This window comes from Martes martes (genome assembly GCF_963455335.1).
Source record: "Martes martes genome assembly, chromosome: 2".
NCBI lineage: Eukaryota > Metazoa > Chordata > Mammalia > Carnivora > Mustelidae > Martes > Martes martes.
The window spans coordinates 165,479,239-165,493,648 of NC_137889.1; positions in this window are offsets into that span (position 1 = coordinate 165,479,239).

The window sequence follows — 14,410 nt, forward strand, 5'->3', positions numbered from 1 at the left end:
ACAGCTTAATATGAAGGATGCTTATAAAAAGAATCACCAAACTTTTAAATAGTTTAATAGAAATTATACAATGTGAAAACAGAATATTTTTAAAGAGGAGGGGAACACAGCAATCTGTGGACCAATATTAAAAAGTCCAGAATATGTGTAATTAGAATTCTATAGAAGGATAGACGAAAGAATGTCAGAACTGATGACCCCAAATTTTCACAATATGTTGATGACATAAATCCGTATATTCAATTAGTTCACCAGACTTCAAGAAAGATAAACATGAAGAAACCCACAAAACACTGGAAACAAAGATAAATAAAATGTCTTGAAATTATCCAGAGGAAAATGACCTTTATACTGCAGAACAGCAATTCTAATGACCATTGATTTCTCATCAATAGCAGTAAAGGCCAGATAACAAGAGACATCATGTTCCAGGGTGACTCAGTCCATTAGGTGTCCAACTCTTGGTTTCAGCTGAGTTCTTGATATCAGAGTCTGGGGATTAAGTCCCATGTTGGACTATACTCCAGGTGTGGAGTCTGCTTGAGATTCTTTCTCCCTTTCCTTCTGCCCCTCCCACTTGTGCTCTATCTAAAATAAATAAATAGGGAAAAAAATAAATAAAATAAATAAATAAATAAATAAATAGGGGCACCTGGGTGGCTCAGTGGGTTAAAGCCTCTGCCTTCGGCTTGGGTCATGATCCCGGGGTCCTGGGATCGAGCTTCGCATTGGGCTCTCTGCTCAGCAGGGAGCCTGCTTCCTCCTCTCTCTCTGTCTCTACTTGTGATCTCTGTCAAATAAAATAAATAAATAAATCTTAAAAAAATTTATCTCTCTTCCTCTGCCCCTCCTCCACTCCATTCTTGTTCACGGACTCTCAAAAAAAGCAACATCTAGAAAGTTGAAAGAACTAAAACTGTAAATTCAAAATACTGTAATGCAGAAGAAAAATGTCCTTGAAGAATGGAAATAAATAGGGCACCTGAGTGACTCAATCAATTAAGCATTCAACTGTTGGCTTCTGCTCAGGTCATAATATCAGGGTCATGAGATTAAGCCTAATATAGGATTGTGTGTGCTCAGCAGGGAGTTTGCTTGAGGTTGACTCCCTCTGCCCCCTTCCTGCTTGTGCTGTCTCTCTCGCTCTTTCTCTTTCAAATAAATAAATAAGTAATTTTTTAAAAAAGAACAGAAATGAACAAATGCATTCTCAAGTAAGCAAAAATAGAATTTGTGGCCAGGAGACTTGAAATACTAGAAATACTATAGATGAGTTTTAGGTTGAAAGGAAATAATACCAACAGGAAACGTTGATATTTATGAAGGAATAAGTACTATCAGTTCTGGAAAATAGCTGGTACATTTTTTAAAAATGTATCTTTTCCTCTGGACTTCCCTTTAATATCTCTGATGTATAAAACAGGAAATATTTTCATTGAGTTTATTTATATTATATTTAAAGCAGAAGGGATAAAACAAGGTGAGGTTGGGGACACCAAATTGGATTATATGGTTTCAAGTTTGCTTATGTTAAAGAAACTGGGAGAAGCTAAGGATATATATTGTAATTCCTAGATAAACATTGAAAAATAATTTTAAGAGCTAGAGCTAAAGCAGCAGTAAATAAACTAAACTGTACTTTCCAAAAATATCAAATAATCAAAAGAGGGAAGAGAACAATAAAACAAATAAAAAAGACAAAAACTGAATTGCTATATCTAAATCTAGTGATTTGTATAATTACATTAATGTTATTGGCTCCACATTCTAATTAAAAGACAGTTATTCAGAGTAAATGAAGGAGCAAGACATCTATATTTATAGCCCTACTTACAGTTGTCTAAAATAATGGCAAATACTGGCCAATAAAATATGAGGAAAAATGTAGATTTTTCTGAGTTGACGCAGTAAAAACTCAATTATCCAGGTTTTTGTTTCTCTTGAGAAAGATATTGTACAGGATACCCAAGGAGAAAATGGTAGAGTTGCTGATCTTGAATTGTTGAGTCTCTACTTGGAGGACTTTCTCTAGGTAACTGCCCAGATCCAGAGAAGAATTTATAGGAGAAATAATCATTTCCTTTTTTGTTAGCTTGGCATATCCTAGCTTACTCTAACCAACAGAAACTCAAGTCACCTTGTTGCATAGAAATTAATAGCAACATTCTTAGAATGAGATATGATTATTTGTATTCATTAATTTAAATAATTTACATTAGAGAATTAAGTTTTTGATGCATGTACACTTTTGATAAGAGTAAAATCTCAGGAACAAATGAAATCTAAAACACTAAAATATATGATTGCACACATTTATTTATTAATTTATTTGAGAGAGAGAGAGAGAGAATGCACACAAGCAGAGCCTGGTACAGAGGGAGAGGAAGTGAAGAGAAATTCAAGCAGATGCCTTGCTGAACAGGGAACCTGACACAGGGCTGGATCTCAGGACCCTGAGATCATGACCCTGAGGTCATGACCTAAGTCAAAAATCAAGAGTCAGATGCTTAACTGACTGAGACAACCAGGCACTCCATGTTTTCACAGCTTTTAAAGTTTTGCTGTTACAAAGAAATAGAGACAACAATAGCATACATTTTCAGCTATGTGTAAATCTTAATTTTTTATGTGTCTTACTGGGTCAAATCTAACCATCTATAAATATGAGAATTTAATTTTTACAGTTTTAAACAAGATATACCTTCCAGAAAGATTTTTTTTTCCCAAAATGATGATTTCTTAATATGGTGATTAAAATACTGGGGGAAATGTTAAGACTGTTAAAGAAGCATGAAGTCTGAGTTTATATCCATTGTGAACTTAGCTAAAACTTTAACTATGAAATACAGAGATTATAATAGATTAAATACAACATAACAGGATAAATATAAGATAAATATCACATTGGGTTTCACAAAGGTACACACTACATAATGAAATTATACAAACTGTTTTTGAAGGAATAATGTGGAAGATGAAAAAAGTATTTCTTAATAAAGATATTATAAAGTTGAGAAATAAGTCAGTCAGAAAAAATCAAATACCATATGATCTCACTCATATGTGGAATTTAAGAAACAAAACAAGTGAAGGAAAAATAAGAGAGAGCCAAATCCCTGAAAATGACTCTTAACTATAGAAAACAAATTGATGTTTACCAGATGGGAATTGGGTGGGGAACAGGTAAAAAGGGTATGGGGTTAAAGAGTACACTTACCATAATGGGAAAAAAAAAAAAAAAAAAGAAAAAAATGTATAAAATTGAATCACAGTAAAATTAAAGAAGTAGAAAAACTTTACAGTAACTTACTTATTCTACAAATTAAAAGGAAGTATCCCTAACAAAACAAATTAAAGGAGATAAAAAATACAATTGATAATATGGAAATGGAAGAAGAGATTTCTCTTTATTCTTTAATATTTCTGGATTTCTTATTTAGACAAAATGTACATAAAAATAGCTAACTAAATTTCAGTAAATATATTTTTTTCAGTAAAGTTTTTTAAAACAAATTTCTCAAAATGTTTAGTCCATAAAACAGTTAAGACTATTGATAAGTGTAAGTCTAAAAGTGGAGTAATATGGGATATTTTGTTAATGTGAAAAGTATCTACACCTTAAAAGGGCCAATACGATAAGAGGTTATGCCCTCCCTTTTACTATTTTTCAGCTTTTTTTTTTTTTTTTTTTTTTTAGATTTTATTTATTTATTTTAGAGAGAGAGAGAGAGAGAGAGAGAAGGGTTAAGGGGAGAAAGAGAAGCAGACTTCCCGCTGAGCAGGGAGCCCAATGCAAGACTCGATCCTGGGACTCCAGGACCATGACCTCAGCCAAAGGCAGACACTTAACCAACTGAGCCACCTAGGTGCCCTATTCATCAGCTTGTTGCAAAGATTCTCTTCTGCCATATTTGGTTCTTATGCTGGTTGTTATGACTTGTGTTCTTTCTTAAATTTGTTTCCTATTTTCCCTTTGTCAATGTATTAGATCATCATCTTCAGTAATCTGTGGCTTCACTGTACAATGAACAAGTAATGTAAACAGCAGGTATCTTGCAGCGTTGCCTGCTTTTGAGGAGTCTAACCAAGTAAAATGTTACTTAGCAATATCAAACAGTAACCAATTCCACAAGTGATAAATGCACAGTGTATTTGTGATTAACTCACAACTCCCACAGGTCTGCCTGCCCAAAAGGGTGAAGAATTGGATGTTCAAAATATGTTAGTTTAGCGTCTTTAAATTATTCTTCTGGTTTTTGATGCTTCATGGTATCTTTGTTCTCAGTAATTCAATTTTTCCTGTTTGATAAAATGTTTGAAGTTTTCAATAGTCCATGTCATTACCCTGTTTAGTGTTCACAGTGAATGGTGACCTTGATTATTGCTTTTCTTTGTATATATTCAATAAAAGGGCTCATGAGCCTGAAGATACTTTAACAACAGCGATATCTCCTTCTAAAATAGATCTGACATTGTCATTAGTCATTCGGAGAAGCCTGAGCTGTTAACCTACTTTGTCTTTTCACTGGACATCAAATGTTGAGGTTTACAAGGCAAAATTTATTTTCCTCTCAATCAGATGTCTGCCTGCTATTTTAAAGAGCACTGAATACAGCACTGTAAATATAATCCTGGAATAATTAGGGTTTCTTTCCTTTTCAGTTCTTAACACTAGTCTCTACAATTTGAAAAAAAAATCCAAAATTTTCTTAGAATTTTGATTACTTTTCTCTCATGAGATTATGTACCATTCAAAATGTTCAAAGTTAAAAGAAACTAAAGAATGTCAAACGCAGCCAGAGTGTCTTTTCCCCAAGTGTTGTTCTTCTCCAACGCCAAAATAGAATTCTGTTTCCTGTGCTGTCAATTCATCACATTTCAGTGTCAGAAACATTGTTAAGTGAGGTCAGATATGCTTCCTGTTTTTGAACTGGATTCTGATAAAGCTGCTGAATTTAGAATAATGTAACACAAACATCTCAAAACTCACCATAAATCCTAGCAGCTTTTTTTTTTTTTTTTTAAATCCTAGCAGATTAATAAAGTGTATCTGGCCAACGGGTTTGCACTGACAGCTAAAGATGGCTCTGATGGTCCCAGTGGCAACTTGCTCCAGTGACATGTGGTTTGCTAACATCAAAATAGAAAGACAAAAGCCTTAAAAATAGGAAAGAGTATAATTAAAGCCTTAAACGGATTTATACTCTCATACCGTTTAGGATATTGCATACATGGTACTACCTAACTGGCCTACTCTGGTGTATATGTTCTACTGAACAAAACACAGCACTGCAAAAGGAATTTAAGTACACCAGTTTTAGAAGTGAGATGTGAATCTGAACATGTACTTGTATCACAAAAAAGAAAAGGAAATTATTTTTGCTTAATTTTCATAATGGCTACAGCATGCATTAGATCTAATTAAATGCCAATAGCAAGATTATGGTTGTTAAGTAGCTTAATTCAGTGAAATAGCTCAATACAATGAGTTATTTACCAACATACAAACTTACATAGAAGTAATAGTTGACTATTTTCAACTGATTAATAATTTGTATTGGCATTATATATAGTCTTAACAACAGTATCAAATGCTTCAAGAAAATTTGAAGAGCACATAAAGATTAGTATAATTAAATTATGAAGTTATAATTAACAACATTCCCCCAAATCATATATATATATGTATATCCTACATATATATATATATATTTATTTACCTATATCTATCTATCTATTCAGCATTAAGCACTGTTCCAATACCAAAATAATTTTTCCATTTCAAGTTCTTAATTATAAATTAAATGTGTATATTTTACATAATTCAACCCATCCTTCTATCCTTTACATGTTTTAATCACAATGATCACAGAGCATTAACAAATGAAAAAGAACAGTATTAGCACATGTACTGTAATTAATTGGAGACCATACATCTTGGGTTATTTATAAAAATGTCATACAGGATGGGGGTCATGGGGGGTAGGGAGGGAAAAAATGAAACAAGATGGGATCCAGAGGGAGACAAAACATATGAGACCCTTAATTTTATGAAAGAAATTGAAGGTTGCTGGGGGCTGGGGGCGTGTGGAGAGGGTGGCTAGGTTATGGACACTGGGGAGGATATGTGCTATGGTGAGTGCTGTGAAATGTGTAAGCCTGAGGATTCACAGACCTGTACCCCTGGGGCAAATAATACATTATATGTTAATAAAAAAAAATTTAAAAGTCGTACAGTAATATTTTGTCTATTGGTACTATCAAAGTGCCTCAAAAATTGCAAACATTGACTAGCCCTTCCATTTGAAAGTCACCTAAAATATGTAGGTCCTTAATGTCTCCTAATTTTGTTGACTGGAAGTGAAATTACTAAAGAAACATTTAAAGATGTGATTATATTTTGCTTTCCTAATTTATGCAAGTATCTCTATGCCCTTTCTTTTAAAATTTCTATAATTATAGAATAAACTTATTCTGTAATAAAGCTGGTATCGGTCAGTCCATGCATAGTTACTGATTGTATCAAGACAAGTAGTGGGAACAGGTGAAGAATGTAGAAGTAAAAGGAACTTTGAGCTGAATAAAATTATACATGTCATCAGGAAGGGTATACATCCCCTAGAATGAAATTTAAAATGATCAGTAGCACTTGATGAATCATACAATAGCAATAAATGGGATCATTTACATAAAATATTTATATGAAATAATATTCATCATGTAAGTGTATTATACATAAGAAACAATGAAACTAGTTTATTTTTTTGAAAGACTCTTTGGTTTACTCTTTGGTTACTGAACACCAGAAGCCACTCAAATGACACCCCAGACTGCCTCAGGTCTCAGACACTTCCCCAACTGTCACAGGCACCGCACATACTTAACAATTTGGGTCACCTTCACTGAAATCTCCAGGAAGGCAGCACTTGTATCTGGCCTCCTCTCTTGTGTTTCCAGCTTCTAGCTCAGTGCTTGGCTTTTGGAGAGCTATTGGGGGAGAGAAAGGAAGCGAGGAGGGAGGGAGAGAAATATGGAAAGAAGGGAGGGAGGATGGATGGTCTCACAAGAGGGCCACAGGTGGTCAGTATGGTGGCTTCTTGGTCACCTCTACTCCTACCTTGGGTAGGTCTCACCACTCAAGCCCACCCTGTCCTCAGCTATAAGACAGGCAGACCATTAAAATTATTAAAAAAAAAAAAATGTGATGCCACCTTAAAAAAATGTTTACAGGGTAAAGAAGTTTGATAGAATGTCATTAATATAAAATAATACTAATAAGAAAAAAGCCAGTAGTGTCGCCACAGAGAATTTGTATTACTTCAGGAGAAAATCTGAAGCTAAGTAGTGGTTGCCCCATCACTCAGGACAAGTTCTCTGCCATTTTTCAGTTCCCACCGGCCTAATTCACTTATTTACAAAACCTGTTGGTGCACAGAGGTTCAGAGTTTTCTACTACAGATTAATAGTGTGATTTCAAAGAAATTGTGATTCTCAAAGATCTAAGAAGAAAACTCAACAGGGGTTTTTCAACCTTTTTTCTAGAAAATGCAAAAAACACAAAAAGTGGATGAGGCAAAATACATATGATATCAGGCACTGGAAATAGAAGTGTAGTCAATAAGTTCATTACCAATTATTTATTAAGCCCCCATTGTTATCAGACACTATAATAAGAATAGCCTGTTACTGTCTGATTTACATTTGTGAGGTGACCAGTCTGACTAAGGACTGAATTTTTAAGTGCAACTGATTTTATTTATTTTAAATTAAGTCACCATGTGGCCACTAGTTTTAATTTTGGGCAATACACATTTATATTATTCACTTCCACAAAATTATTTGATCTCTTCAAATCCAATTTCTTTGTTTCTATCCCACATTCGCTACTAATTCAAAAGAACATGTCCTGTACCTTAGGGTCAGAGTTAATGATATCTCTGAAATCTTAGAGGAGTATTGCAGGGTTTTCTAGTTGCCCTTCCATCCATTATTTAAGATTGATATGCAAATAAGACATATCCCAAATCACACACATTTATCTTTTCCCCAGAGTTCAGCTATAAGAAAGAAGCACTGTAATAATAACTTAAAAGTGTAAATGCAGAGGTGTGTTTAGCATTATAATGGGAGGATAAATCAAGAAGTTGGGCTTTTCTTCTCTAAAAAAAGAATTACTGACCAAACTGCTGTCCAAAATGTGTGATGGAGGAAGAGCCGTTCCTCATTTCAAAACCAAGTGGCAAAGAACACAACAATCCCATTCTCATTTTAGTTCCCAAGAAACCCAGGTTGCCATGCCAATGTTTTAAATACCAGAATCCTTAAAGGAGAGATATTTGGGTCTCTAGCCCTGGTGATGATGTATATCAGAGGAATGAGGTTTGATTAAAATATATTTAACTCTTCCCCCAGAAAACCAATTGGTCTATGTGTTTTCCAGGTATGAAGTCCCACAAAAGAGGACTCTCTTAGACCTCCAGCTGCTGACATCCATTTTATAGATAGACGCTAGACTAGTGATACCAAGGGTAAAGTTTTCAATGACTTCCTTCCCCAATTCCCAGGCAGAGGAGATAATATACTTGCTCCCCAGACTCTCTGGGCCTCTAGTGATATCCTCAGATCAGTACCCTAGAACTCCTCATGCTGTATTTTTCAGCATTATATTTTGGTGAAATCTTTGCTTGTCCATCTTCTCCACTAAATGTTGTCACCCAGTAGTAGATATCTTGAGACAGATTCCACAAGAAATTGCAAGCAGGCATTTTACTGGACAGTGTTTATAGGGAAAACAACAACAAAGCAACAAGACAAAACAATGACAACAAAACAAAGCAAAAAACAAGCAAACAAGAAAAATCTAAGAAAGAGAAGTAGAATTTGATAGAAGTTAAAGTACAATAGCACTTTCAGCCAAAACCTAAACTAATCCCTTTGGAAAGCTATGAACTGAGAGAGCTTTTCAGAAAAGTTCCAGATTGAGAGAAGAGATTTGGATTTTGTGCTACAAAAGGACAAGTCATCAGATGCAGGCTGCCACTAAGTAGAAGCTATTGTTTTGGGCATGAAATCTACCTTCAGCTGAGGAACATGTTTAGCACTGAATTCATTGATCAGTCAGGAAGCAAAACTCCCAATAGAACTTTTGCCTCTGCTGACGGAGGATCTGGGCAGTGTACAGCAGCTCGTGGGGAGTATATCCCAGCACCAACTGGATGAACTTTCTATGATAGATTTATCCCATTTGGAGACAGCGCCACCGAGTTTTTTTTGTGTGTGTGTTTTCTTAAGGAAACTTAATTCATCTATTTATAGATGACTACAACCCCTACCTTTGCAGCTGGTATCAGGACCACACTTGAAACCTATCATTTTCTTTCTTGTTAACCATTTGTAGTCATCCTAGGTTTCTCTCCTGCTCAAAAGATGCCTCAAACAGACTAAGTGGCTTATCTGGCATGGTGAACTAGATTCTCATCCCTGCGTGGTTTCAACATGGCCCATTATACCTTTTTAAACTCACAGCTGATGGGGCACCTAAGTGGCCCTATTGGTTAAGTGTCTGACTCTTGATTTTGGCTCAGGTCATGGTCTCAGTGTTATGAGATCAAGCCCTACATGGGCATGGAGACTGCTTCGATTCTCTCTCTCCCTCTTCCTCACTGACTCCTGCCCCAATGCACTCGCTCTCTCCCTCTCTCTCTCTCAAAAAAAACAAAAGAAAAAGGAAGAAGAAATAGAAGAAGAAAAAGATCATAGCTTACCACCACATTCAACAGAGAGGACAAAGAGTTGTCCCAGTAATCACCTGGGTGTCAAAGATATTGTGTTCTTCCCTCAGTGTATAATATACCAGTGTATATAATAATAATAATAATAATAATAATACTTATTATTACTATTATAAATAATAAATAAATAAATAAAATAATAAATAAATAAATAACAAATCAGTGTATAATAGTAGATCTAACTTATCCTGTTGATCTGGATCAATTACCAGTACCATGCTGGTCTCTTGGCATAAAAAGAGTGCAAGGTGACAAAATGGCAGCTGGTATCCCCTTGTGGAAGTTTACCTACTGGGAAGCTGAATATGTACATCTGCATAACCTAGAGTTGGGGAGAAAAGAAACACAACTTTCCCAAGGGAGTACAAGAAGGAGTAGTAGTAGTAGTAAGTCTGGTCCCTCCTATACTTACCCTATGGTTCCTGGATCTATGTATTCTATCTTATAGAATGCATCATCATATAATGGTTATCAATTTAATTTGTCCTAAAGGACAGTGCTCTATACTCACACAATACTATCAATTTAGTGTCTCAGCTGTTTCTTTAAAATACCATTCCATCATTCTCTCAGGTTGAAAGTTCCTGGGTAGTCCAGTAAGTGACATGATCAGTAGATCCCTACTTACGTATTTCCTGATATACCTCCTTTACTGTAAAATGGGTTACTTGGTCAAATATGATGTCACATCGGGTTCCATATTAGTAGTTAAAATACTCTATAAGTTTTCAGCTGATAGTGGTAGCTGAGGTCCTGAAGACAGGAAAGAAACTTTACACCTGGAAGATGTATTGAGTACCATTAAGACAAATTATTGCCCCCTCCAGGACATACAGAGTCAGTATAATCAATGTGCAACAAGTAGCTGGCTAATCTCCAAGACAAATGGTATCTTATCAGGCCTTAATATATGTCTATACTGCTGCCCAGTTTAAACCTCAGTTTGGGGCAATACGTAAATCAGTCTATGCTGATATGTACATTGTGAGAATCAAGAATACTTCCATTTTTGACACCACAGCTACTCTCTTCATACTAACCTTGTGCTTGCATTGGTTGGCCAAAGACAAAATCTAGTAAATGTCAGCTTATTACTTGTTTCTTATGGTGCTGTTTTCATTGGTGTTTCCAAATAAGACATATGATTTTCTATAAGTTATCCACATGCCTCTACTTCTAGATTCCTTTTTCTCTGACCTTCCAGCCTTTGTCCTAGGTTCCTCAACAACCAGCCAAGCCATTCATCATTGTCTATGAATTGGTATATAGTCATACCTCAGTCCACTTCTTTTTTGATGAGAAGATCCCTGGGTACACCACTTGATGGTCTGCCTTTTGGTTGGATTTCTACTCAGCATTATCTTTCAGGACCACCTCTGAATATAATTTTAGTGCAATTAGAGTACATTTTTTATCTTCCCCAATTACCTAGTTTATTCATATTTGTTTTAAAATTAACCTTTTTTCCCTCCTTCAATAGGCTGTAAACAACTCCATGCAGCCAAAGGGTTAAATGGAGTTGCAAGAGTGGTGGTGACATCAAGGTTTGGCATGATTTATCATGTAGTTTATGTGTGTCCTTTAGACTGTTCATGCCTAAACATGAATGTACTACTTCCATCTTCTCATGAATTACTGCTGATACTTACTTTTCATCACATAGTCACTTTATGTCACAAGGACAAGAACCCCCCACATTCCTATGAAAGCCCAGGAGTATGCCATGAGTGTGTCCCAATTTTCAGTAATATTCTGACATACACTAATCATAAACTATTATTCATCCTTAAAAGAGAATTAAATTCTGACACATACTGCAACATGGATGAATCTTGAATACATTATGCAAAGTGAAGTCAGTCAGACACAAAAGGACAAATGATGTATGAATCCACTCATCCGAGGTTATCTAGAATAGTCAAAGTCATAGAGACATAAAGTATCATGGTGGTGACCAGCAGACAGGGAGAGAGGATAATGAGAAATTAGTGTTTAACAGGTACAGAGTTTCAGTTTGGAAAGATGAAAAAGTTCTGGAGATGGATGGTGATGACTGTTGAAGGTTCTTATTACTATTGAATTATATGCCTAAAAATGTGAAAATGGTATATTTTATAATATGCATATTTTATCACTATTTTTAAAAATCTATGTTTTAAATGCAAAGCAAATATCTTTTTTCATACCATATGGTTAACTAATTAAATGGCTATATGATCATTTGGGAAAGGTCTGGGGAAATCATTGCCATTGTGGCCCTGCTGTGACACTGCTGAGTATTTCTTCTTAGGAACCTGGCCTCACTTTCAGTCAACTGATTTCGAGGATACATTCTCAATTTACTTTTATTGTATACATGGAGTAACATCATTTCTTGATTGCCTAAAGATACCATTTTTTATTAACAATCTCCAAGCCTCTCTGTGATCATCCTTCTCAGGTGTTACTCTTCCTTATCCACTCATCATAATGATTGTAACTGCTTGCTTCTTATGGTGAAGAACTGCCACTTCATCATTAATCTTTTAAGGATTCTAGTATCCTCATTGTTATTAAGGAGGCCAGTATTTTGGCTCTTCACATAACTTACATGTGGAATCCTTGTAACACATCATTGAGGTCACAACTAGTCTCCCCATTTTATACACGCAGACATTGAGACTCAGAAAATTTGTGAGGCATTTGTATGATAAAGTAAAAGACATAACTTAAGGGATAGAGTCAATGATATTGTAATAGTCTTGTACGGTGACAGGTGGTAGCTACACTTATGGTAAGTATAGCATAATGTATAAACTTGTTGAATCACTATGCTGTACACCTGAAACTAATGTAATATCATGTGTCAGTTATACAAAAAACAAACAAACAAACAAACAAAACAAAAAAAAAAAACAAAATCTCGCCTGGCAAAAATACCCTAATAAGTAGTTATCAAGATAATTATGAAAGAAAATGAAGAAATTTATGCTATCTCACATGGAGGCTGTATTCTCTTTTAGAAAGATGTAACCGATGGGGATCTGTTTACACATTCTTCATACCTGATTCTCAAGATGAGATTTTAAGGTAAATGCTAACATTTAATGGTTAAAAATTACTTATTTCAGTAAAACAAGGAATTCCAGAAGGTATTCTACTACTTTCTTCTCTCATTTAAGAGTTCTGTTTCTAAGTAAAATCTTTTTACCTTTCATGTGACAACAGAGCTTTAAAAGACTCTAACATGATTGTGAAAAGCAGGAAAGCAACTGGCCCAACTGCCTCACAAGATCTTGTTCATAGTTATAATTTCATTTATAGTTCACCCCACTGTTTATTGTTTTGCTTTTACAGTCTGAAATTCCATAAAACAGAACCTCAGACAATGAATGGCAGATGGATGAATGTTCGTGATATCAACCAGACATGAGATGTATTTAAAGAAATGTCTGATGAGTCAAGTATTATACAGCTCAAAGAAGCGAATAAGTTTTATGCATACATACATACATACATATAGGTGTGCATGTATATATAGATATATATGTGTGTGTATATATGTATATGTACACATATATATACATGCATATATATATATATATATATATGCACACATGTACTTTTTGGAACAAAATTTCATTTATTTTCACAAACACAAATAAATGCATGACAGTTTGTTGCTTTCATATTATAAAAATATTATTAATAAGAAATCCAAAACATCTGTCCTGTGTATGAAAGTTATGGTCAAAGTGCAAAAGAATGTAATTATATTTTAATAAGGCTTAAAAAGACAATTAATTCGGGATATATCACAATCTAATTATCTATATTCAGTTAAAATTTTGCATAGGTGTAAAAAATAATTTGAGCAGGTGCTTCCAGTTCTCTTTAAATGTATACCATTTTATATCTTGTTTATTACACAATCTTAATGGTTAGTGAAGTTACAAAATATAATACACCAACTTTATTTTTTTTAATTCTTTAAAGATTTTATTTGTTTATTTGACAAACAGAGAAAGATCACAAGTAGGCAGAGGCAGGCAGAGGGAGAGAGGGGGAAGCAGGCTCCCTGCTGAGCAGAGAGTCTGATGCATAGCTCCATCCCAGGACCCTGACAACATGACCTGAGCCGAAGGCAGAGGCTTAACCCACTGAGACATCAGGCACCCCTCAATGCACCAACTTTAAATGAATTGTTTCATTCAATTTCTTATTTTGTGTGTATTTAAAAAAAATATTTTTTCCAACAAATACCAACTTAGAGTTACTGAATTCATCTATGACCAAAAAATTAAACACAACTTGCTGGTCTGCTTGATGCATGCACAAAATAAAATTCCCTTTCACAATTATGAAATTCAACAAAAAGTTAAAGACTTTTTTCTTTATAAACCATGTTTATTTTTATGCAGAATACAGAAGGGAAAAATTAATTGGATGACCATTTATCTTGGCACTTTGAAATATGTCCCAAATGATCACATAATTAAATTATTACATACAAATTATGTTTTATATCTCTTTTGGGGATGCAAAATAAGTTTTAGGATATTATAATGTAGATAGTAAGATGTAATTTAATTGCAAAAATAGACACGATCATGTAATAACTTTAATATTTACAAGACAGA